This window comes from Cyanistes caeruleus, chromosome 14 (genome assembly GCF_971803275.1).
Source record: "Cyanistes caeruleus chromosome 14, bCyaCae1.hap1.1, whole genome shotgun sequence".
Classification (NCBI taxonomy): domain Eukaryota; kingdom Metazoa; phylum Chordata; class Aves; order Passeriformes; family Paridae; genus Cyanistes; species Cyanistes caeruleus.
In genome coordinates this window covers 18,104,390-18,131,959 of record NC_141714.1, presented here as the reverse complement: position 1 = coordinate 18,131,959, position 27,570 = coordinate 18,104,390, and the positions used below count along the sequence as shown (strand labels likewise).

The following is a 27,570-nucleotide window of genomic DNA, read 5'->3' as shown; positions in this document are numbered from 1 at the left end:
GTTCTTGAAAGGCGAAGTAGAGACATTTCTATGACTGTTTTTATTCAAGTATCACTGTGGGAAAAGGCAAGTGCTCCCTCACACGTGATGTATCCACCACATTATGCCTGGTACCACAAGCATTAGCCCCAGCCTGAGTTTTGTTATTTCTTGAAGGAAAAAAGTCATCTCAATTCTCTCAGTAAGTGCTGTGAAGGGTATTTAATTTGAAATACATACAATACTTACATACACACTATCCTGAGCTGGATGCTCAGCCAGAGTAAAAGACAGCATCTGAAACATTAACTGTTCAGTCCTAAAACAGATCAATTCTTCCTATCAACCTATTATTTTTTATTTTTTTCTCTATCTTGGACTATTGTTTTTTGCTATTTTTTTTTTTTTTTTTAAGATTAAACATGCTTGGCAAAATTTTATAGCTCTTTCAAATGCAACTAAGAAATTAATTCTTCAAAGCACACAGAGATATCAATTAATCAAATCATTCTCACCCTACACAAGCATTATTATCCTGTGTGTGTTTTTATCTTTGGTTTTGAAAAAAGAAAAAATAGAAAAATCAAAAGATAAGTGAATTTTTCAAAGTGGTAGGATGAGGAATTCAGAGAAACAGACTTAACACCTCCTAACACCAAAACATTTAATCTAGCACACCAGTAATGCTCTAGATGAAAGATACCCTAACCCTCCTGAACAATATCACGTGCAGGTTTTATTTCAGACATCAATATTTCAACAAGTGTTGATTTAACCCTCTTAAATAGACACAGCCAGGTTATCAATGGAGCAGTAAGGTGCAGCCCTGCTGATCATGTCCAGGAGTTATTTTAGTCAGACAAGAATTTCCAGGGCAGATGATTTCAAATTTGTGTCTTTGATTAAATTCCTGAAGAGACATATCTGAAAACACTTGCAGTAATAAGGCAAATTCAGACTATAGAAAATTACAGTCACAACTGTTACATGAATTTTTTATGCCAGTTCTAGATACAACACAGACTACAGCAAATGGTAAATGCTTATGCTATAGCTCCAGTTCTGTATCTCTAATTTGTGCCACAGATCTCACAAATTGCTCATTCAATAGCAAACACACATTTAACAATATGCACTCACACTCTACTACACTCTACTCATTTGACACAGAATTATTCAGCTTCTTAAAGAGTGCCAAAGTAATAATAAGACAAAAAAAAATTTCTCCACTCTAAGTACTAAACATGGACTGCAGTAGAAAGAAAGGAGAAGCAAAGGGGATGGAGCTGAGGAAATGTCAGGAGTCACTCATCTTAGAAGTTATCAATCCAATCAGAAAAAAGTAGTTAAAACATCTTCAGAGAAAAAGTTCACTCTAAATTAAAAATTTAAAAAGTCTCTGATATATTTATGAAGAGATATTTAAACTTAGAAGAGTGTTTTCCACTCTGCTGAAGACCTCTTGCATAGCATACACAATTTCATAATGGTCAACCTCTATTTTGAAAATGATTTTTAACAGTAAGCTGCCAAAGTTTCCAAGACTCCCACAGTTTTTTTGTGAGTTTGTTTTTATATTTGATTTTGCAACAGGAGATCTCCCAAATTACCAATCTCATAATGATATGTCATGACAGCTAAAATAAAAATAAACAGGTTTTGCAGGTGTCTCCAGCATGATACCTGCTGCTTTTGCTAAGAATGAAGAATTTCCAGAGCAATACTTTGTTAATGCCCGAGTGCTGCAGGTATTTGGGAAGGTTCTCTCCCTCTAATGGAGCAGATGACCCTTTGTCTCTGTGACTCCTCACAACCTGCACGTGCATTCCACCAGGCACAGCTCCGAGGCTCCAACTGAGCCTGAAAGTTAATGTTCCTGTAAATCACCAATTGCCAAAGGCAGCTACACCATTTACCTTGGGACTCTGCTGCAAGTTAGCACAGAGGGATTGACCAAGCTTTATTTCTTTATTGGATTTTCCTAGCTTTAATTTTAGGGTTTTTTTTGTTGGTTGGTTTTTTTTTGGGTTTTTTTTTTTTTTGCTGTTGTTGTTGTTTTTTTTGTAAATAGCTCTTGCCTATAAAGTGCTAAAGAAGTGCTAAAGAAATACTACTAATAATAATAATAAAAGCACAGCCTTAGCAGTGTGCCATGGGAATAACTGTCTGGAATTCAACCACTGCTCTGACCCAACCCAGCTAAAGACAGACTCTGTTCAAAACCCACTGAAAGACCAGGTCATTTGTGTCTCTCACGTTGTTAAGTTTCACAGAGCAGAGCATTTGAGATCAACTGGACTGGACAAAGTTTAAACCACAGCATCAACACAGAGGAGGCTCAGATGCCAGAAGAGCCTGGATCTGCAGCTGGAGCACAGGGGAGGGCTGGGCACCAACACAAGTGGCTTTGTCCTGCATCTTTCAGAGTTTGTTTAGATTCAGTTTGGTCCTAATTCTTCACTGAAGCACTGGTGTCCCCCTGAATCCATAATCTTATTTTACCTGACAACAAACCCAGTTTGATGCTCCCAAACCATTTCACAAAACGCAAGGGAGCACAGGAATTGGAGAACATTTGATCTGAGCTAAAATGCAGACACGCATTCAGCATCCTCCTGGCAAATTCAGGATCGCTTTCCAGGCATTCAGATCACCAAGAGACAGCTTGCTTTATCATGTCCAATATCTTCCAACAGTTTTTTTTGCAATTTAAGAGCAGTTAGAATCCTTTGGTTGCTGTTTTGTAATTAGTGGTTTTAGTTAAGCAATCCCAGTGAGAGAACAAGGAGACAAAGCGGTCTCAGGTTGGGTGCATTTGACAAACAGCATGTTGACAGGATGCCATGCAGGAAGAGACAGTCCAGGACACCACAGGGGGTATAAATACCTGCAGATAGTTAAGAGAAAAGAAAAATCTGCCTCACATTGATTTCAGTAGAAAAATAATTATTTACCAAAATAAGGTCCCTGAATTATCCACTTTGTTGTCTCCTTTAAATTAGTGGGGGATCCCTGGGGCACTACAAAGCTATAAAAATCCCTTCAGCAATGATTATTGGCATTGTCACTTCATCCTCAGGCTTATCATGGGTCATATTTCTACCTAGATTGCAAGGTTCTTGTAATGTTTTAGGCTGGCAAGGATTAGTAAAAACAACACATAAATAATACAGTGTGCAGCTGAAATCAGACTAGTTGAGGGAAGGGAAGGAAAGGTTTGTTAGGTGACAGGGAACTGATTACTTTAATGTTCATAATAATAAGAGCTGCCAAGAGAATAAGGAATAGAGTCATCAGTTTACTTCCAGTGGTGGCATTTCTTCTTGTCATTCAGCAAACCAATTGCCTCTTTTGTCAGGTATGAATTCCTTCCAGCAGAGATGCTAAAGGCAACAGGGCCTGGCCAAGAAGATGCTCTGATCCTTAAAGGCTTCTGCTCTTTGCTAAAGTTCCTTTTCAGGTTTATCCTTTATTGGGTTTATCATTGTTTATCATTTATTGAGTTCTGACTTTTCAGAGCAAGGGAAAGAAATGAGACAGAAAGCATCACCCTGCAATTTGCCAGCCTGTATATAATAAATAACCTAAAGCACATTTCCATTTCTTCTTTAAGCATTTAAGCATTCCTGAAACATGTACTTATCAAACTGAATTACTTTAAGCATCTTCCTATAGATCACAAAGAAAAAGTTTTTTATTTTATTATTTTTTGTTTCCAGAAATGCAGCTTCTATTGCAATGAGTGGAAGTGTCAGCAAACACCTCCCACCACTCTACTCCTCTTTTTGCATTGCCTGCATTAGGAATAAAATTCTTGCTGAGCAATATTAGCCCAAAATAAAGTGATTAATAATTAACACATCAACTCTTTAATCCTCAAGTCTAGCAGCCCACCAGTTCTGGGGAAAACTGCTTCTATCTTTGTGCTGTTTTTGCTCTTCCTCTTTGTAGCACACACTGAAATATTTTCTGATCTCAGTCTGGAGTGATCAATCTCAATAAAATCATTCATATGGATCAGGATTTACTATTTTGCATTATCAGAGTGTACATCAAATTACCAGCCTACAAAGAAGAATTGGACCAGACCAAAGAGTTTTGACCTACAAAACCCAAAGCACTTGTATCAGAGCTTCAGAGTTGCTAACGTTAATTTGTGACTTTTTGGAAAAAAAAAAAAAAAAAATATTCATGTTTTGTTTCCCTATGAGAAAGGGATTTAGTTTTAAAATACAATTTTCAGTGTCTCTCTGTAGTAGCCTACAACACATTCAGGTACTAATGAGAATTTAGGTTATTTAGGAAACATTAATTTCTTTTCTGTGAAATAATCCCTACAGAATTTTATCATAAGAACTTCATCCAGCAGCCACTTGTATTTTAAAACAAAACTTTTTATGGCCTGGAGCTGATAAGGTGTATCCTAAACAAGGCCATAACACACACAGGCTCCCTAAGGGATATCACAGCTCTTTGGGCAAAAACATCCCTAAGTTTTTAATGAATCACCCACAAACTCCACCAGAATGATTCACAAGTTACCAGGACCTTCCCAACAAATAAAACACCAGCACAAGGCAGCTCAGCTGAGCTGTGTTCAATAGCCTGGGACTGTCTGACAGCTCAAGATCTCCTGAATCAAAGACTAAACTCCATAACTATGAATGAGGATTTTTGTTTCCAAACACTCATGCTGGGTTTTTAACATCTCCACCATTGCTTTACACTTCACAGCACTTCCTTCCTTCCTCACTTCACATTTGAAGCCATTTCCAAACCCAATTTGATCAGATTGGCTTCAAACCAAGGAGAAAACAGAATTTGTCAGTGGACACAACAGGCCCTAGTTTGGGTACACAGTTAAATGAACGAGGAAAAGGTTTATTCCACTTTCCTGTTCCTACATTTGGTTGGCACCATGGCTCTGAAGAACCCGAGATGCTTTCAGTAGGAGGGTGTTTAGAAACCACTTGCCTTTGAGAAGAATATTTTTCACACACTGAGACAAGTTCCTCTCCATTTTCACACACATTTTGGACTATGATTTAATAGTGATGCTAGAAAAACAAGTAATTTTTTTTGTTGTTTAATACTGACAGTTGAGTTTTTCTCCAATGTCCCCTATCAGATGTGTAGCTTGAAAGCCAACAAAGCCTTTTATTTATCAGTTGTTCACCAGCAAGGCAACCAAAAAACACCAATTCAGGGGAATTTGCTATTTTAAGACAGGAAAAATAAAAAAAAACAAGTGTCAGAAATTGGTGGTGATGAAATTACAGAAGCTGGCAGAACTGGTTTGTAAGAGGAACACTGATTTACCTCCTAAACAGATACTGATGTGACCAAAGTGCCATAAACAGCTTCTCAGAAGATGTTACAAAACCCCTTCTTAAACAATGGAGCTGCATTAAAGCATTCTAAATCATTTACAAGAGCCAAACATTTATTTGTCCAGGTCAATAAGGTATTTGTTACTGATATTAAAGCTCCCATGAATAACAGCGATGAGGACACACAAATAGAAGCCAGTTTGAAAGCCCAGCAAGAAAACATCAGGTATAGTGTAAAAAAGGGTGAGTTCCTCAGCTCTGAAAATCATTCCCTTCTGCTTGGGCAATCTTTAGTTGCCACTGCAGTGACTGTGGGGTTGAAGGTGGGAATTATTGATATCAAAATCCAGTTTTTCCTGGAGCAGGGGCTGTCTCGAGCACACCCAGCCCAGGGCTCCCCAGATCCGCTCTCCAGACACCCCCAACAGCAACCAAAATATCATCCCATGGTGTTACCAAATGTTCTGCTCATTTTCAGGGCACAGACATTTATCTCAGACCCAAACAAATGAAAACATCTCCTGGACAAAAAATAAAAATACAAAACAAGCCCAGCAAGGACAACACCATGGTTGAATTAGAACCTATTTTAGCAACAACAGCAAAATTATCAAAATGTCTCAAATATTCTGGTCCTCTATTTGGGCAGTGAATGTTTAGATTGATAAATAATTGCAAGATTGAAGAGATCTGTGCTGGTTTTATCTTAGGCATGTAAGCAATCTGAAACAAAACCTTATGGGGAGTGAGTGGGATAGAAAAAAACCAAAACAAATTGTGTTTTTAGCTTTCTCTAAGTTGACTGAGACGTTTTGAGCATTCCAAGTGTTTATGAAGTGTTCATGAAGCGTAACAGAAGCTACATAAGCAAACATAAATCTGCTATATTGTTTAACAACCTTAGGAGAAAAAAAAATAAAAAAATTGGTTGTTCTGCTTGAAACCCTTTAGGTACAATATTTGAAAAAGCCAAAGAGCAATACAAACAAAAGTAAATAGGATTAGTTCCTTGTTGTCCTGCTAAAATGGTGAAGACATATTGTGCTCTTAATAAGTATTGAAGAAGAAAATCTCTCCCTGTTTAACTTGTTAAGAAATGGTTTTTGGTGGACAACATTTACCAGCTGTGCCTTTGGGATTTTATTTATTCCTTTTCCCTCATCACAGGGCTCGTGGTCAATGAACACCCCCCTCAATAACCTGCACAGAGACCTCACTGGTGGCTTCCTCACTTAGGGACATTCCTGTATTCTCCTGGTTGCAATCAATGATTTTCACAATGATAGATATGATGATTGAGGACTGTTTTGGTGCTGGGAAATGCTCACACTCACCATGCAGCATGGAGAACAGAAACAGGCACAATGAAACTGAGGCTTTGCTTACCTATGGTGAATGCAAAAGCACAAAAATCACAGGAAAAAGACCCCACATCATAAGACAAATTAACATTCTATTGAAAAGCTGTGCAGAGAAACGTGCCAGGAAAGCCAAGCAGCCTGGAAAACTCGACTGGCCACACCTCGAGAAAGGGCATCCCAAGGTGTCCCTGCCAGATGCAGGCTGCAGCCACCCCCAGGGCTTCCCACAATAACACTGCATGGGAAGGTCTGGAAGACACTAAAACAGGGACAATATTCAGCTGTAGGCAGCTGGAAACTGCTCCTGTGTGAGCTCCTGTCCCTTTTCCCACAGTGTCCCCACGGCAGCTTGGGGATGGAGACCTCGTCTGGGGACAGAGCTCAGGGCAGGACACTGAGCCCAGCCCTGCTGGGGCTTGGTGCCTGCTGAAGGAGGAGGTGTCATTTCATATTAAACATGAGTGACTGCAGCAAGGACAAAATAAAAATACACTTGCTCAAGAAAGTCGGATTTGTCATAACAAAGGGATTTTTTCAAGTCATTAAAACCAGAAACCTCCTGACCTTCCAGTCAACTACAGACGGGGGACATCCTGGTTCTGAACTATGCAAATGGCAGTACAAAACCCCAGAAGTTTTTATTATCCTTTTCCATATGCATAAACCACACATTCCCATTTTAAAATTACATTACACTGTGGCCTTCTAACTCTGAGTGACTGTTGCTAGCTAAGTTCCATCACTTAATATGTAGCACCTGCATTTGGCATAATAAAATTAATCATTCCCTTGGAAATCAGATAGCTGGAATGTTTCTGTTTCTTTTTCAGACAAGGAGAAGACTTACCTCCACATTAGTACCTTTGATGTTGACTTTTCATCAGTAATAGAGAATCTGGTTTAAAAATTAAAAACCCAAACATCAAAATGCATTAAAAAGCTGTTAGAACTGTGCAGTGAAGTAACAGAACAAAGCCACCAGCTTCCAAAGCTGCTTCTGCTCTTTAGGATCTGATTTGAAAAAAAAAAACAACTTGTTTGGGAAGGAAAGCAAAGTAATCTCCATGAACTTTCTGCCAGCATAGCTAAAGCTGGCTATTATCAAAGAAACAAATGCCTGGATTCAGACACAAACTTAGCTCCTTTAGCTCTAATTAAAGCTTCCTTCGGAAGACTATCCTATGCTAGGTGCCAATTAAAGGGAAAATTCCCTTGTTTGGGGTTATCCAAATATTTCCAAGCTTTGGGTGGGCTGCCTGGTACTGCCCTGCAGCACAGGGGAGGGAGAAGGGTTCTTGTGGAAAGCCTGCAGAAATAGCAGGGGCTCTGTCAAACCAAGCCTCACAAAGCTTGCCCTGAGAGGAAATATTTTCAGAAACCCATTCCAAACTTAAGCACCTACCCTGGAAAAGGATTTACTTTAAGGAAATTGAGGGATGCTCACAGGTACCTTCTCAGCTCTCCTTAGGCCAATGCCTCTGACCAATCATTCTGAATGCTGTTAAGTACAGAGCACATGTATGGGAAACAAATCCTTTATTTCACCTTCTTTTCCTCTGCCAAAACACACAAATGCCAGCTGTGATCATGACATGAATGGTGCATTTAAAACAATTATATTGCCAGGAGAGATGGGAGCTGCAACAAAGGAGCTGGCAAGAGACACCAGAGAGATTTGAGCCACCTCTTGAGCAGGCTTAGCACCAAGGTAAGTCCTGAGACATGCAGAGAAATCTGCATTTGTGTTAAAACTGTTGGGCTTGGACAAACTCCCTTCCCACTTCATCCTACTGGCAACTGACTCCTCAAAGAAAACAACTGAAAAAACAAACCCACGTTGCTTCAGAAAGTGAACCACACAATAGAGCAGCCACAAATCCAGAGGGGAAATGCAGAGTGACACTTGAGATGGGAGAGATGCACAGAAAATGCTCAGAAAGAATGGGGGCAAAAAGCCCCAAAGGCTTTGCTAACCCAGTGAGCATTTCAAACACGGTTGCAGAGTGCCCTGTTTAAGGTACTGAGAACATTTAACAAGCTCATTCCGAGCTCCCTGCAGTGAAGAAATGAATGACAGCAAAAACACAGCAGCTCCAGCAGGACCAAGTGGAAGAGCAGCAAAATAGACAATGTTTGTCCTTCTGTGAGACATCAGCAGAGCCTGCAGACATTTAGGGTCTCACTGATCTACAGAAACACAAACCAGGCTTTTCTTCCCCTTCCCACCCAAATTGGGTTATTTCCCTCATAGGAACAGGGTTATTAATCTGCAAATGCTTTTCTGCAATCACCAGGGATGATCCTCTCCCTGCCAGGCTGGAAGGGACAGAGGCAGGAAGGGAGGAGAAGGAGAATTTGCAATAGTTGAATTCTCTTTGCTTTCCTCTGGCCTGGCAGCTCCAGGTTCCCCTCCCTCCTCCACCACCCATCCCTTGGTGTTCCTGGATTGCTTTTCACCCTCGACAGTTTTATACCAACAAAGTGATTTTATGATCCCAGCACAGTTTTGAATCACTTCACACGTTTCTGGGGTGAAACACAAACTGTTTAACATCGCAGAGCAAGTTACATAATTGTTCACAAAATGGAATCAAGGAGGCTGTATCTAATTAAAAGTACATGGGGAATCCACTGTAAGCAGAAGGTATTGTAATTATCTTGTTTCTATGCAAATGTACCCAGTAATGAGAACAGAAGAAGAAAAGTATCTGCCCTTTCCCTTCAGGGACACACAGGTGAAGATGGAAACACTGCTGATGATACTACACATGTAAACACAAAAAAAACAAACTAAAAAACAAGCCATCAACCTGTTAAATTTCATACTAAAAGTCTCAGATGTCTGACTTTTAAATGGGAAAACTCAATTCAAATTTTAACTTTAGCAAGTTATTGCATTAAATGCACATGAGCATGGCTCTTCTGGTATGAGCCAAGAAGCAGCTGCAAAATGCCAAACCAAGAAACCATCACAAAACAGATAAATAAAAACTTTGCTTAAAACACATTCTATTATTTATGTAGTATTTGCTTCACGTCCTTGGAAAAGCATGTGTGTGGTAAAATAGGCAGAAACTCAGCATTAAAAGTTATATTCTTAATTTTGTTATTTTGTAGTGCAGAGTGAAACTTACAGGGGTTTTTTTTCCACATTACCTAGATATAATTGCATGGAATTTAATCAATTTTCTGTGAAGAAATGCTTTTATACCACAGCTTATCAGCCCCACAAATGCAAAGGGATGTTTAGCAAGGGCCCAGCCTTCCTGCCTCTGTACTTGACCCATTTTCTTCTCATGGACCTGGCAGGACCTTTGGGAGGTCTCCTGAGACCAATTCTGCCCCTGCAGCATCAGTGAAGAGCTGACTTGTAGATTTTAGCTCCTTGCTCAAACATGGAAGGATAAATACAAGATCCAAATATAAGATCTAAACATCCCCAACAACAACAAAACGAATATACTTGTAGATAAATCAGGCTCAGGAGAATCTGCTGAGTGATTCCAGCAGCTTAATGTGAGCAGAGAAAAATCCCCACCAAGTTTAAACACACATTCCCAGAGAAATCCTGCCTGGTGCGAAGCTGTGCCTCCTTACTGTTAATCTGAAATATCACAGCTCACATTTATCAAGCCATAGCCTAACCTTATCAGTGTTTAATTTGTGTTTGGTTTGAGTGGTTTTTATATACATGACAACTCCTGCAATGTGGCTGAAGCACACAGAGAAATCTGGGAGGAAATGAAGGAAGATTTATCCCAAAGTTCAAATCACACTGCCTTGCCAACCTGTGAAGACTGGGGGATGAGGAAGTTAAAAACTAAGCAAATAAATGTACTTATGCTTACAAAAAATCTATCTATACCATCTAAAATCCACTTAATTGGAAAGCAAATCCCTCTCCCATGTACCTCTACTCCAGTAGAAGCAGAACTTTAGTGTGATAAGGGATTAAACCAGAACGAGGGATAAAAACCAGTGATATCTCCAACATGACAAATTGTGTTCTTACGAGTCCTCAAAGTGCCTGCAAGTGAACCCTAAGGGTGATTTGGTTTTCATGCATCTTCACTGAAGCTCTTCTTGCTATTTCTACAGCTGGGGTGAACCTTATATGAAGCTCACAGGATAGGCTACAGACATGGCTGGCCTGGGATGTGTCCTATTAGATGACAAAATAAATATTTATTCAATATTTATTAGTGAATTATTTGAATTATTCAATTATTTAATAGTTATTCAATATTACTATGGAATATTTTGAATTATTATTTGAATATTTATTCAAATATTCAAAATAAACATTGATGAATATTTAAGAAAATCAGAAAAAAAAAATAATTTTGAAATTCTGTTATCAAGCCTGCTAACAGTTGGACTCAACAGCTCTATTTGAATCCCAACAATGCGTTTTCAGCATGCCAGAAAGACCGAAATTTATCAATGGTCCAGTGTTTCTATAGAATGAATCTCCAATCCTTGAACTCTTGGGGGTTTGGTTCTTTTGTTGCTTTTGTTTAAAGGTCAGGTAAAAGTTTAGAAGCCAAGTCTGCATGCAAACACGCAAGTAAAGCATGGAAGACTGTTTCAGGCTATTCAGGTCTGAAAGAAAGTCCAATTAAATTTGCAATAATCTACTTGACAAGAGGCAAAGTTAAAGAAAAGGAAGAAGGGAGATCTGTGTGTCTTTTGTGGTTATATCAAACACTCTAAAGAGGACAACATCACACTGAGGTTAATTGGAAAAAAGGAAATTATTCTAAAAATTTCAAATCAATGGAAAAAAAAAAAACAACAAAACCAACAATTTCTATCTCTTCAAATTAAGTGCTCCAGACCAGATGAAAGCAACTGATGAAAAGCACATTGTTTGATAAGGTCACTTATTTGCAAGACAGGTGATCAGTATTCATTAAAAAGGAAAGGGAAAACAAGAAAAAGGGTAGAAGTGAGAGTTGTGCTGTTCACCAGCGCAGTGACAGCTTTAACCAGCTTTTATTGAAATGTTTCCTCTGCCTTTCCCTCGGCAACAAATGAAACAATCTTGTAACAAACTCTAACCAAGCTAACAAGAAAAGGAAACCTTTGACACCTTCTCTGCAACCTGCTGCAGGTGGAGGAAATTCCAGCGGCTTTTCCTCCAGATTATCTCCTATTTAATGACCAGCTGTCTTTGAAAAGTCCACAATTTGCCAAGAATGGCCATGCCTTGGATTCTGAAACGCCCCAGCCTAATCTTAAAATGTTTCTACATAAATCAGCAGCACTGTTCGAATTCCCAGTTCCCTTCGTCGCTCCTGGCAGGCCGGCAGGGCTGGGTGCTCCCATCCTCTCGCTGCAGCTTTGGCACATTTCTCATCAATTCACCTCAAACTGAGGTTACCAGAGCTTAACCAGAGGCTTTGGGGTGATCTGAGCCATTTGTTTATCTCCTCCTCAGAAAAAAAAAAAACCTTCCAGACTTGTTAGGGAAGGGAAAAAGTCCACTTGAGCAGGGAAATAGGTTTGTGCAGGAAAAGTCTGGGAAAAAGGATTGCCAAGTGTAAAACAGAGGAGGAGAAGAAATAAATAAAATAAATAAATAATAATAATAATAAAAAGTTGAATAAAGAGCTCAGATCTGTCAAGATTTCCCTGATATTTGAAAATCACTTAAGAAATGTTTAAAACAGGTGCTGTTACATTTCCATGATGACAAACTTAGCACGTTATGTTGAAATAGATAGAAAATTCCATCAACTAAAACATTCTGAATGTTCTGAAAACAAGAAAACAACAAAAAAACCCATATTTTCCCTGATCCCTAACAGAAAAAGAAAAGCAAAAACAATGGTAGAGATCAGAAAAAGAAAATTAAAATCCCTCTGTTGTATTTGTATTAGCACAAATCTGGTTCCATAGATGCTGAGTCAATAGATTAAAACAAAACCAGTTAACTACAGAAGTTCTGTAGTGCAGGATTTAATACTTCAAAAAATTTATGGTCCTCAAAACCATTTCTCATTTAAAGAAATATCTATAAAAGGCAACTGAAGGATCCAATCTTTTCATTAGGAAGAATTTCTTGTTTTCCCACGGCCCCAAAAAGATGAGTTATCTCTCTCATGCCAACACAGGAGAGCCTTTAAACTACAAGAAAGATTAACATCACTCTCCTGAGATAGATGGCCTCATCACAACCAATTTGTCACAATGATAGTCTAATTAAATGCATTATTCTTCTGCAGCAAAGAAGTGAACACTTGACATGCTTAAGTTCGACATACAAGTCTTCCCCTCTTCTTCAGTCCCTACCTTTGTGTGCAATGGCAGCCCCACAGGGAACACTCTGGGCCTTCATTTACAGTGAAATCAGTGAAGAGTCCTTGTTTTTCCTTTGTTTTAAACCATTTTCTGTAATGGTTGGATGAATAAAGCCCATGTGTTCACACGGACCAGGCTTCAGGGTAAACACTGAAGTTAGTTTTGGCTGGTCCCTTCCATCAAAACATTTCTGTTATTCTGCACTGAGCAAAATGAAAGCACCAGGAAAATGCAGAATAAAGACCTGAGATGTCACATGGAGCTGGCAGGCAGGTGCAGCTAGCTGGATATTGCCATCAGCAAATACAAGGTCAAATGGCCAATTTTCCTCCAAGTTTTGAGAGGGACATTGCTTTTCCCCAATACCATTTTAATACCATAAACCAGGCAGCAAATTGGGGAAATTTTGTCTGTTTTTCTGGGAGAATTTAGTTGAAAGTTGGTGAGACTTGGTACGTGATGTTCTAGCAAACCAACAGAAAAGAGGAAAACAGAAGAGTTCTTCTCCTACAGGCACCCACTGGGAATCCCAAATCCAAGAGAAGATGAGGAGCTGATCTCCCAGAACTGGTCAATAGTTTTTAAAAACATCACACATTTGGCTCCTGCTGACACAACAATCACATGAGCAATAGGGAAGCAGCAACCTGATTAAATCAGACTTCTGCCTACACCAAACTTTCCAATTCCTGTGCTCATTTCACCAGAACTGTTTGATTTTGTGTGACAAAAGATTACAAGATCATGTGTCCTTTAGAGCACCAGCAAACCTGTGCCAGCTAAGAGTGACTGCTAATGAAAAATAGATTAAATTAACATAAAAGTATTTCAAATATTCATTAGATGGGCCATCCTCCCACAACATCAAACAGCAATGACTTCTGCAGGTAGAACCCCAAAACTCCACCAACAGTAACAAACCAATAAATGTTTTCTTGACACTTTTATCACCAGGAGGTGCTGCATGGCTTTTCCCTTAGAGCTCAGGAAGAAACCAAGCATGCAGTTAAATGGAAATTCACATTTTGACCACCCCATTTGTAACTGTAGCAATCACTTTGGTGTTTATTGCACTGGGTTCAGAGTGCTCAGCATCTGCTGGATGGAGCCCTATGGAGCAGCTGAGATCCTTCTCTTGTCTTCATCAGTTTGAAAGAAAATAGAATGTGCAAAGATAAGTTATGAGGGAGAGGTTAAAAAAAAAAACCCAAAAAACCATTTTTTTTCTATTTTCAACCTGGCTCCTAAATGTGTATACAGGCCCAAATCTACTCAAGTTTTTGGTTTTTGGTTTGTTTTTTTGTTTTTCCCAGCTCATTTGCCAACACACACACTGAAAATATAAGAAATAGAAACCACATTTTGGATTCTGGGCTAAAACACAAAAGAAAATCCCACCAGCCAACCATGCTTTTCTTCACAGAAGAGTCTATAGAAATGTCCATGGCTGTAAGTGAATTATTCCTCAGTTTAATATATTTGTGTCTTCTGCCTGCCAAGCCACTGGCCCATCAGCATTTAACTCATTATTGTGTCAGTTCCAGGCTTTTTATTTCTCCTTTCTTACTTGATCTAAGCCAGATCCCAAAACTCAGACTTTTCACTCCAGACATGGGCACAGCCTTTTACTACAGGTACAACATAAAAAAGAACAGGCACCTCTGTGTTTCCTGATCTTCCTTGCATGTGCCACAAGAATTACACCATGGCTCCTAAGGAGAAGCCTCCACACACTGCTTCATGATCTTTAAAATATATTTTGTAATAAATAAATGCTACAGCTTTAGGAGGGTAAAACCTCAATAAGCCTCGTGTGTGAGGAGCTTAACCTACATTAATGGCCAAGGAAAACTAATCAGCGTGGATTCCTGGTTAAAACTGGGAGCTGGAGTATGCAATCATGGCCAAATCAGAAGGGAAGTGGCAGAACAGTGGGCATTTTCATAACACAATCACCACAAGTTACAAAACATCTCAATTTTCCATGATGGCATCACACTGAATTATGTCATTCAGTGGTTTATCAATGTAGGATTTGGAGTGGCCTCACAAGGAGGAAAATGATCAGTGTTTTTTCCCTGAGCATCCCTCCAGCAGCACCAGAATTCGTGTGCATTTTCTGTATCTGCTCATCACAGATTTGTGCAGATTTAAGTGGAGACAGCGAATGATCCGTGTTAATCCAAGAGAGACAACTCAGCACTGGGTGTTCCTGGGCCCCCATCAGCATTTTTATAGCCAGCACACCCTGCAATACCTAAAGACTGATTAAATATTGCTGATGTTCAATATTAATTAAAACTAAAAGCCTTGCCCTACCTTTACATTTTTTCTTCTTGGCTGATTCTTTGTTTAGGTTACAATGAAAAAGGCAATTTTAAGCTACATTCTTCTCTGTCACTCTAGACTTTACTTAATTTATCACTGTAGAACTTCATGAACAGAAATGCTGACAGTTCTGAATTTAATGTTTTAATTAACTTCATTTATTTTTATTTAAATTGTTACCTCTTATATTTATTTAAAACATTATTTAAGCTTTTCTGGAGCCAATGTTGGCCTGCAGGAAAGCCTAATTAAAAAGAAAAACAAAAAATAACAAAACAAACAAAAAGCCCAACCCCTAAAAAAAGCAAAATAAAAACAACCAAATAAAAAGCCACCCAAATTTGAGCTATATCAGGACAGAAGCACAAAACTTTCTCCTCCTTGTAAATTCTGATTAATGCCTCACCACATCAGGTAACTTGAATGTAGATTTCTAAATTCCACATTGGCTTCTTCCAGCCACCATTTCTCTGCTTTCAAGTAATTATTTTACTCTATTAAAAACTGACAAAAAAAGAGGAATGGCACAGTGTTTTCCTTAATTCTGAATTTCCAGTGGTTCCCTCAACAGCTGGATATGGCAGCCAGGGTTTAACTGGCCTGGTGGTGTCCAAAGGCTGGACTCAGTCCTGGAGGAATTTTCCAGCCTCATCAGTTCTGTCCAAATGATTCCATGTCACACCTTAGGCTGTGAAAGGGCAGAGAGCTTTAGGAAGAGGTGTCATTTCTTTAAGGTTATCTGAGGTGTCACACCTGGGCTGGTGTAAAGCAATTCTGCCCATCACAGGCTCACCACAACGTGGAGAAAATTCTGTGCAACACCCAGCGTCACCAGCAGTGCAAGCACAGCTTACACAAGCTCAGCCTCTGGGGAAGAAGGTGTAAAAAAATGTTTTGGCTTCAAAAAATACACCTGAATTGGGTTGGGGCACTTTCTGCTCGTGCAGATTTACTGGGGGGCTTTCCATGTCCCAAAAGCTGCAAAACTTGAGCTCTACAACTCTCCCAAGAGCCACTGATACTGGCTGTCAGTGGTAAATGAAATTATTGGCTAATAGAGCTGCTTTAATCCACACCAGAGCACAGTGAGGGATATTTTAGGGGGTTCATTTGCTCTCTCTCAACTAGAAAAAGAAGTATTCTTAGTGTGCACAGCATTTTTCCCTCAATTAAAAACATTCTTGTCTGCGACAGACATGCCACATTAAGAAAGGTTAAAGCCAAAAGGACCCCATTTTGTTCGATTACAGCAGAATTAATTGATGTGTTTAATCAAAGAGATGCTTCTTGGCAATTGCATAAAGCTTCTCCTCTCCAGGGATGGTCCCAACCTCGCTGGCAGACTGAGGATTTTAAATAAATACAAAATAATACCAGGAAATGCAGGCTACTGTCTGAGTCCTGGGTTTGTGCAATTCCTTCTGAGAGGGGAAATTCATACAGCTCCTCTTTTTTCCTTCCATACTCTTCACCTTCTCTTAGCAGGAGGCAAATCAGTAAGAACTATATTGACAGTAACTGGAAAACCACAAATAGGCTAAAAGCTCACCAATAGAAAAGAAACAGAATTTATTTACTTGGTTATGTTATAATCAGAGTTTACAATATTGTTCACAATCTAATGTCTGTTCAACATGAGAAAAAACAAAAAAAAAAAAAAAAGAAAAAAAAAAGAGATGCACATGAGAATAAGTTCTGGCCAAATCTCATCCTTTGCTTTCACTTTTTCTTACAGGAAGCTTATGTCTTGAGTTATTTCTGCCAAGCACTTTTTGGAAATTGAAGTTTGTGTGCTTGCAATGGCTATTTCTAAACTAATCCATCATTTACCAGCAAATAAATGAAGAGTGATGATAAATAAAAAGATTCCTAGTCTTTATGATTTTGATATGAGCACGCATCACCATTTTTATTAGTGGCTTCTAATAAGTGTCTTTTTAAAATTATGTGCTAACCAAAGAGGGGAAAAAAACCAAACCAGATCCCTAAACTCTTCATGGTCTTTGGCAGGGATTCACCAGCCATAATTCCTAAAACCTGAACTTCATGCTCCCCCAATTCATGTGAGTTTAAATGGACCAAAACACTTGGGGTGCTGGATATAAATGAATCTGAGAGCATTTCTGAAGAGAATGGCAGAATGCAGAGCAAAGCATTTCATTACAAATAAGAAGTGAAGTTAGTTGAGCAACAATTCCCATCATTATCCTGTGAATTTCCCAGGATGCTTACTGCAGTCACACTGGAAAAGCAGCTATTGATATTCTAATTACACAAACTTCTGGAAACTGAAGTTCCTAGAAGGAACTGAGATTTTCAGACCATACATTTATTTCTTAAGAAGGAAATTCTGGCTCCTGAGCCATAAACAGAAATTTATATTGATGAAATAGCCAATAACAGCACAGCAAATCAGCCTAAACCAGCAAACTCTATCAGGAAACCACCTCGAGATTCCAGCCCAGGACATTCTCCATGTAACCCCAAATAACTCCCTCACAGTTGTTAGGAACTGTATTTGGGGCTGTTTCTTTGTTTTTCTATTTTGTTTCCTGGCAAGCTCTCTGCTCTTTCAGTTTCCTTTCAAGCTTCAAATCTCCCTCTCTTTCAGCAGAGTGTAAATTCCTCCTTGGAAATTGCACTTGTCTCCAAGTGCCAGGGGCCACCTAGGAAATACTCCCACGTCTTCATCTTCTCCAGGATTATTTCTGGAAGGACAGATGGACTCACAGGTATCCTATCCTGGAGTGAGCTCTGTAGCAGGGGTAGAACTGAGGGATTTTTTTTCTTTTTTTTTTTTTTTTTAGAAATATCCATATGATCACATTAGATCCAACTCCAAGAGCTGTCTTCAGGCAGCAAATATATAGAGGGATAAATTTAGATTCCTGTGTGCTCAGAAGACCTCAGTACAGAACAGTTTAGATGCAGCCACTAAGAAATACTTTTCTTTAAAAATCTCTCGTGTTAGGTTACTTCCTGCAAAAGATGGATTAGAAATCCACAATAAAAATATCTGATCTTTTGTCCCTTACAGCAATGTGCTTCTTTAATTATGTATCATAATTTTTTTTAGAAGAAATACAATATTATGTTTCCAACAATGTAAAACATAAGCAGCAGAAATGAAACAAATCCAACCTTTTTCCATTAGCAACATTATGGAATGCAGCATTGCTGGACTCCTTTATCTGACACACAACACACAATTATGTTCCATCTGAGATGAGAAACATTCTCACTACATAAAATTTCATACTGTTATCACACAACTTCAGACTTCACAGCAGCAATTTTATGCCCTGTGAACATCTAATTTTTGATCCTGAAATAATGCAAGAAACTTTCCTCAGGAGATGTTGCCTTGGACCAGACAATCTCCCTTCGGCTCTGCCTGTGGTGTGATTCTGTGACTTGCAGCACACACAGCACCTTAGGGAGCTGCACGTGGCTCACAGAACCTTGCCTTTTTGTGTTTTTGGATGAAATATCTCTGGCACCCATTCCAAAAGTGACCTGAGAACGACACCTGCAGCTGCTGATACAAACCACAGCTCTGGTTGATGAACCAGAACAGGATGATGCCTCTTTTTGAGGAGGGAGGGATGCAGGATTGCACCCTTTGGCTGTCACCCTGCTTTGGAACTTGTCAGGCTGAGCCCCTTCAAAAGCTCTGATCTCCAGAGAACCTTTACAACAGCTCCTCGAGGAGTTTCCCAGCTCCAGCAATGCCCCAGGCAGTGTTCTTCCACCTAGCACAGCTTTCTGGATGCCCAAATTAGCACACCAACCCTGCTGGAGCTTGGCTCCCTCCTGCTCCATCCGGGCTGCAAAGGCCGGGGAGAGAGGGAAGGGCTGCCACTGCTGCTGCTTCCATATGGCCCAGCTGGCCCAGAATTTGGCTGTTTGAAGGGAATCCCTTGCCAGAGTTTCCCTTTTCAGAAGCACAGTGTGCATCAGCACTCACACACAGCTGCCAACCTGCTCTCCAAGCAAAGCTCTACCAAACTCCTCAGCTGCTAATGGGGACTCATTCTTCGGAGCTAATTGTCTGCTGCTTTCCAGTCTTGCTCTTCTCTAAAACTAATTATAAAACTTCCATGCTTTGTACCAGCTATAAAATTCCTTCCAGAACGTCAGGGACTTGTACCAGAGCCAGAGCACTCGAAGGAGGATGCAGAAACCATAACAGCACCAAATACTGAAGAGCTGCATTTTACCATGTGTCCTATACTGAGAGGCAGTCCTCAGGATTCAGCATAATTTCATCCCAAATATTCAGGCAAGCCTGACAATAGTATATGCTGTGCTACTGGGCATTTAATTTCTTTATTTAAAAACAATTTTGTATATTTTTTTTATACCTCAAAGTTTACAAAAGCACAAAGCAAACACTAAAGCTGTTTATAAAGTCACTATCAGCTCCTGAGATGAAGTTAAGCAGGGTATTAGAAATTAGGTTTTTTAGCCACTTAAATACAAGTTCCAGGAGTTGTTACAATCCCACCAAATGTGAATGTTTAGCTCAATTATTTCTGTGTTCACTTTAACAGTACACTGAATAATTTATCAACATGAGTCAAATTAGGATTTTCAATCCTTTACTCCTAGAGGAGTAAAACAGAATAGAAAAGAGTAAAACTAAAACAGAATAGAACCCATATATACAGCCCAATGTGGCATTTAGCTAAGAGAAAATACTTGAGATGCCACAGATAGAAATCACTACATTTGCAGCAAGAATTGACCAAACAATGAGACTTTTAGAACTTTATTCAGTTTGACACGAGTCTACCAGCAGGTGTAAACTTGAATAAACTGATGTAGGGGTAGAAAAACCCACAAGAAGCCACTTCCTAATATTTTTCTGCTGCAGTACTCGCTAGATAAACCAGATTTGGTTGTGCCACAAACGAGTTCCAGCTCATGCAGGAGCTCTCAGAGCAGCTGATCTGAGCCCAGATGGAAACACCAGGAGTGCTCCACTGTGCTGGGAAATCCCAAGGGAGTTGAGCATCCCCAGCCTATGATCAGACAGATGGGGCAGGGCCAGCCTCCAGGTCAGAGAAAAACACCAATTGACACCAATTCAGCCTTTCAACACCAGCTTTGCTCCCTGTTTCTCCCAGGATTTAAAGACACATGAAATTTGTGGGTCAATGATCTCACCATGAAAGCTCCAAGACTTATGAGAGACATTCACGCCACAGGAGCAGAGGAATAAGACAGTGACTGATGAAGGTACAACTAAATTGTCTACCTGCTCCCTGAATTTCATCCTTTCTGTAGGAAGCAAATCATCTTTTCAAGTATTTCATTAAGCCTCTGGGCCGAGGCACACAGAAATATTGCTACTTTGAGTAACAGACACTGATAAAGACATTTTCTCTGTTCTTACAGTATTTTTTATTTTCCTCCCACAGTCCATTATTAATCATCCCTTCTAATTGCCTCTCTCATAAGGAGTAAACTTTCAGGCAGGGCAAGCTCCTACATTCCAACACTTTGGTTTCTGGTTTTTGATCCCAATTCCAGCATGTCAAGGCTGAGCTTCTGCAATGCTTATTTAAATTTGTGCCACCAATGAATGGATGAACCTCAGTTATTTAATTTCCCTTTACTACAAGGCTTGTCCTTCACCCTACTAAAGAATAAAATCCTATGTTGAATTTAATTTGCTTAAAAAAAATGTATTAAATGTACAGAGCACGGAGCTCTGATTTAAGGGCAGACTTTTGAAGGCACAATGGTTTTTAGCAGGAGACTGGGGACAGAATCCCTGCTCACTGTGGAGTCTAAATTTGAGATGGACCTCTGAGCTGAACCCACAATCTGAAAAGGGACACACAGACAACTATACAGAAGTTCTGGTAATGAAAATTATCAGCAGACCTATGGGAAGAATTTTAAAGGAAAAACAAGGTACACACTGCACTAGGAAAATTTAGGCTTGCTTTGTTATCAGGAATCAATGTTATTTTTCAGTGAGACACCTTCTGTATCTGCAATGCAAGCCTGAAATTATCTTTATCAGCGAGTTACCGCATGAATCACAGCTAAAATCATTTATTAAGGGCCACGAAAGCAGCAGGAATTATTTCAGATGATCAGGCTGGCTGAATGCACACACCACGGGTGACACAAGGCATTCACACCCAGACATTTGCACAGGAATTTCCAGCAGGGAGCAGAGTTTAGGAAACCCAACAGCTGCTGGTGCTCTGCAGCTGAACATCTGCTTCATCCCTGCAGACAAGGGGTGACCTCTGGTAGCTGCTTGGTGCCTACAGGAAATAAATCCAGCGTCTCTGCCAGGGGTTCTGCTGGTGGAGCATCACCAGAGGGACTCTGAACTGGTATTGGGAACTGAAATCATTATTCCTCTTACAGAACCTGGCTTTTGTTTTGTATTTCCCTACTGGAATACAAATTTTCAACTTCAGAGGATGCTCCTCACTCCTTGGTGAAAGTCAGAACATTCTGGGTTTAACTGTGTTTTTGTTGAATTAATAAATGTGGCGCATCCTGAATGAATCCACCTGCAATAAATGTTACAGAAACCTTACAAAATATTTTCATTGATAAGCAAGTAATTTACATGGGATCAATCGATTCCCAAATTGTTTAGAAATGATCTTTACAAGTATTTTCATGACTCAGTGGGGAGCAGAACTTTGACAGTTTCAGCCACAGACTTAGTTTGTCAATGATTTAAGGTCATTAGAATTCAAGAAAATTTTGTTAGGTTTTAAAATATTTGGAATTAAACTAGAAAACCTGGAAGACTGTATTACACTTCACAAATTTAACCTACACTCTGCTTAACTTTTTTCACAGATCAATAAAATATTCAATTTTATAGTTAGAAAGAATTCAGAATATTAAATAATGCAGGGTTCTAGAGCACAAAATATCAAAATCCCATTAAGAATCAAACTCCATCTTTGAAAGCTTTCAAATTCTTTTTCAGTTTTGCCTTGCAATAAACACCAAATAATTATCTATTAAACACATGCTGCATATCTGTTTTTTCTGTATAATTGTGTGTATATCTATTTATGACCTGTACAATGACAGCATCTAAACATGGCCTGAGTATTTGATCTATTAAAACTGTCATAAAAATGGAAAGTATTAATATTCCCATTAATAGAGACTTGAGGCAAAGAGAAAATTTAAATATTTGTTTATGCTAAAAAAAGATGCCACATACCAAAATTTAGGCCAGGTCTTCTAAGTTCCAGTCCAGAACTAATTGTTCTTGTCAAAAGTATAGAGAAAAAAAGGTTTCATTTTTTATTTTACTAAGGTCAAAGCAAGTGTTCACTGTGCTTAAAGTATTCAAATTATGTGAATGCTGAATGAATCAATTATGAGGAAGATTCACTTTTTAAAAAGAAGTTATGATGTAATAGGCATATTCAGGCAAAAAAAAAAAATCACATCTGTAAGAAAGAGGAGAAAAAGATAGGAGAAAACTTCAAGAAAATAAATAATACTAAAAATGTCCTTTTGCCTAAGTTTGGTGAGAACTATAAATAAATATGGCCCAAGTAATGAAGAGTAAAAGCTTTGGAAGAGACACTCAAATTTAATTTGTGTGGCTTTGATGAGAAATTTACCAGAAGTGAAGGTATTAATTTTATTCCACTCTAAAGGTGTTTTTTCCTAAACTGCCAGATAAAGTTGGACTTCAGATACAAATACAGTTTTGATGGTTTATTTTTTATTGCTATTTCTCTCTGAAAAATATCCTTGTGTGCTGGGGGAAGGCCGCTGACTCCAGCAGTTTGATCAAAGAAATAATTAAAAGGAAATGAATCTTGAAGTGTTTCAAAGGCAGCGGGGACAGTTTGCACATTCGTACCGCGGAACATCGCCCTGAGCCCAAACCTGGGGAGGCTCACCTTGATCCACACTGGGCTTGAGGGGAGGGTGCCACGGGGCTTGCACTGGTACAGGGGCTCAGAGGGGAATTCTCGTGTTTGCCACTTTAATTTTGGCAGATTTAGCCCAATTCCCACTTTTCAATCAATCCTCTGCTGCCCTAATGAGCTCCAGGCTCCCGCAGTGCTGCTGGAGCTCCCCTGGGGTGATTGTGCACCCTCTGCTGCAGGCAGAGCTGGACCTGCCTGGCCACAATCACAACTCTCTGATTGGGACCCTCTTTAAAATGCATGATTTTGATTTACTTTGATTATATAAAATCTCCAATCAAATTAGCTGAATGCACCAGCTTGTTCCATTTTTGGGAGCCCATAGCTCAAGGATGAATTGGGGGATCTCTTCATTCTCTCTCACTTTTATAAAGAGACAAAACCACGGCCAGAATCAGGTTTTACACCCCAGCTCTCCATCACTTTGGGTCCATCTAACCAGCACATATCACCTTTTATAAATGTTCCTGGCAGCAGTTTTGCTGCAAAGCAAGAGAGGTGAAGAGAAGAAATATGTCCACTTTTGAAGACATTGTGACATTCAGACTTTGCATCTGTCCCTCTTTTAGCAGATTTCAATGGCCAGCAGTGACTCCAATAGGAAAGAGCTTCTGCACAATGTCCACTATAAACAGTACTTCAAACATATATTCTTAGATTAGTTTAATATTAAAAACCCCTACACTCTAAACTGATAGATAAAAAACCAAAACTTCTTAAGTAAAGATGCACAAAAATGGAATTACATCTAAAATTAGTTTAATAAACAGTCAATTAAAAATAATAATTTAAAACACTTGAAGTTTTAGAATAATTGAAAATACAGGTATTAAAAAGAGTTGGGTTCTGGAATACCCTGACTGAAAACTCATATAATTTACCCTTTCAAAGTACTTAGGGAAAGTAAAAAATCTTTCAGAAGACATTAACCTTCCCAAAATAAGTTTTATAGAACGGGTTACTTGAGGTCTCAAGTAAACAAATAACAAAAATATGATTCTTCAGCAAGTTCTTTTGAGGCTCCAAATCAATCAACACTTGGCAGCACTTCTCAGCTGTTCCTATGAAAAGCCATGTACAGATTGCAGAAGCATCAGTTGCTCTGATAAATCTCACTATGCTAATGAGGTTGATTATTTTCTCTCTACAGATGAGAGGAATATTGGCATATAGGCAGTAAACTGTTATTAGCACATTCCCAATAACTGTTTTTATTTTCTGACTCGTCGGACTGAGCTCATCCATAAATCTCACAGGATTTTTGGACATAAGGAAACCAACACCTTCCTCTGGCTAAGTGCCCCTCTGAAGTCTGTTAAAATGGACCTGGTTCCCCTATAAAAATTCCATGAACATTTGATTCTCCTTCCTTCTGGCTTTGTATTTGCACCTCCAGGTAGAATACAAACAACCTGCAATTAATCTATTAAAAATTGCAATGTATTTTGTTGTGGCCATCTAAGAATATGCCAGCTATTAGATAAAATATCTAAATAAATGGGTTGATAACCACATGGTCTAACTGGGAAGGCTGAATTTTGTACATAACAAAGCCCTGGTTTGTCAAGAAAAAAAACAACTATTCATGTAAAAGGCTTAGGCAATTATTTAACTATATCTAAACCTCCCATTTGTGTTACCCATGCTCATTTATCCAGGCTCAATTTAGAAGTGTGCCAAGAATGAAGCAGGGAAATACAGGTGCCCAATAGGTTAAGCTCAATGACATCTACCACAATGAAACTGCTTTTAGCTTCACTATAAATCAGACAGGAAAAGTATCTAAACATGTTGTATCTGCAAAGCTGAAATAGTTCAACAGAAAGACAACAGAGCAGTGATTTAACCTTTCACCCCAAAATAAATGAATGACATGAATTGGTGCTATTATTCTGTATCATAATATACTTTTGTATATGCAGGGCAAAGAACATTAAGTAGAACTCCATGATATTACAATGTACGATACTGGAGAGTGAAAAGTAGAGGAGTAAGGCTAGAACTAATGAAACTTGGGGACAGAATATTTCAGTAGCAAAATAAAAAGGCAGCATCCTATAGATAAACAAAAGAATAGTGTAGGCAAATTTACTCACTATTTCACCATTTGGCAAAGAAAATTAAGATCTCCATGGGTTAGAATGGAAATTTAACTCCTGAAAATACGGACACTGAGGATTGTTATTTGCGCAAACACTAATTACTGAAGTTTTCAGAGATGGGCATTCAAATTCCTCACCATAATTAAACCACAGCAGCCAAGTTTCTCCTGACCCCACACTGCCAGAGGTGCCTCTGCCTGCTGGAGAATGAATCCATGCTACAAACACTGAGATAAAGAGCAGAGATACAACCCTGGCACATCACAGGTGTGAAAACCTCCAGCTTGCACAGCAAAGCCACCAGACAAAGAGATCTCAACCCCCCCAGAGCAGGGTCCCAGCTCACAGCAATCCCCCCACCGTGATCCATGAGTGATCCTCACCTCTCACAGCATCCCCACTGCTGGCACTCCCTCCCACAGCAGGCAGCCCTTTTATCCCAGCCCTGGTATCTCAGCTGCCCCTCCTGCCTGGGAACCTCCTCCTCACCACCCATCCCCTCACACCAGCAACTCTTTGGCCCAGCTGAAGTTTACAAATAATCAGCACCTGGCCAGCACCCCAAGTTTTTCTGACCTGAGAAATGAAATATTGGAGGTCAACCACCCACAGTGACTTGTCAGTCATGGATTCCTCTGGGTGATCCAGGATAGCAGAACAGTGGGATCAGATTTAGACAGGAGGAGAAGGGATGATCCACAAGACCTCAGGGACTTTAAACCCCCTTTTAGTACTCAGATAAATCAACAAGCTGCACTGAACAGACTAGGAGCAGTGAAGACTAATGGCTCTGTTCTCACAGCTGCTCTGGACAAATCTTAGGTCCCAAAAGGGCATTTTTTTGTTTCTCAGCTTGCTCTGGAGTGCAGGCTAAAAGAAGTAGTTTCCACACTTGTATTTTCCCTCATGGTTTTGTGTTTTGCTGTTGGCCAGGGTGACATTGTGACTTTACCCAAAGGATCATTAACTTCATCAAGAATCACAGAGCCACGAAAGAGGTTCTGTACACCCAGAAATCAGTATTTCACTGCTGATTATGCCACTTCAGGAGTGCCTGAACAGGAGAATGAAAGGTATTTAACAGCCAAATGATACGTAGGAACTCAAGGGGGAAAGGACCAAATTGGGGAGCAAATATCAACCAAGACACCAAACTCCCTGATCTGATACAACCTAAGTTCTTCTGTCAAATATATACACACATATAGTGTCCTCTAAATCCTGGCAATATTATTTTATATAAAAGCTTTAACTTTGTGCAAAAGATAGCTGATACTATATTTTAGTATGTATTTTTATTTATGTCCCAGTTCCACTTATCTATGAGATACTCATCTTGTTAAATTTATCAAAAATAGCTTCAGCATCAACAGTGTGCAGGAAAAAGACCCAAAACCTGGGGTTTTACTGCCTGGCCTGCCCTACACTCCTGCAGTTCTAGGTATCCAAGCATCACCTGAAACAGCCAAGCTGTTTTTGACACAGCACAGTGAGGAGGGATTCAAAACTGTCAGAGATGCTGAACAATTAAAGCTTTAGGAGTTAGTCTTGGAAAAGGCTCTTTTTGATGTTTCTTGCCTGTCTTATAGGCAAATTACCTTTGATAATCTGGATGCCTGGCTCAGAACATTATAAAATCAAAGTTAGTTCCCAATACATCAAACTTTAATTTAGACAGAAATGCCTCCCTCAGAGCTGAAATGCTCTTAGTACATGGGCAGCCTTAATCTTGCATGTTCCCCTGATTCAAAATAATATTTCATCCTTACCCTGTGCAGGGAGTTAAAAATAAATGCTGACAATTATAATGATGTACAGCTAAAGATAAAAGCAGACTCCATCAGACTGTGTTACACCAGAAACCTTCCACCCGTTTGGGCCAGTCTGCTTTCTGCAGCTGGAAAGGTGAAGGGAAGGAAAGGTGAAAAGTTAACATGGAAAAGATGTTCAAGAACAAGCTGTAAAGCTTTTGAAAGATTTCACCAGTGAGTTTTCATAAAGGAGAGGAAATATGCTTCCAAACCAGGCTTTTATTGTTTCTTCTCTGAGGAAGAGAGGGGAGAAGTTTTATTAACATTGAAACACAGCTTAATTCTGCTACAGCAGAAATATACACTCCATATTGTACATATAGAATTATCTCTAATGCATATATCCCCTCATGGAGAGAGAGGAAAATATAATTGCAGACAGACCTGGCAGTGGAAGACAAGTCTGAGAATCAAGCTAC

The 27,570-nt window shown here is 39.3% G+C and overlaps 1 protein-coding gene and 1 long non-coding RNA gene across 4 annotated transcripts in view; both read right to left on the bottom strand.

Annotated features, from left to right (window-relative positions):
• Nucleotides 1–27,570, bottom strand: part of PCDH11X (protocadherin 11 X-linked) — a 426,119-nt gene that overhangs the window by 249,708 nt on the left and 148,841 nt on the right. The gene's annotated exons all lie outside the window — the stretch shown is intronic.
• On the bottom strand, nucleotides 862–25,754 carry LOC147650605 (uncharacterized). Its single transcript, XR_015276128.1, has 2 exons — nucleotides 25,724–25,754; nucleotides 862–2,866 (listed from the first exon to the last, which is right to left on the bottom strand). It is a non-coding gene; the product is annotated as an uncharacterized LOC147650605 (long non-coding RNA).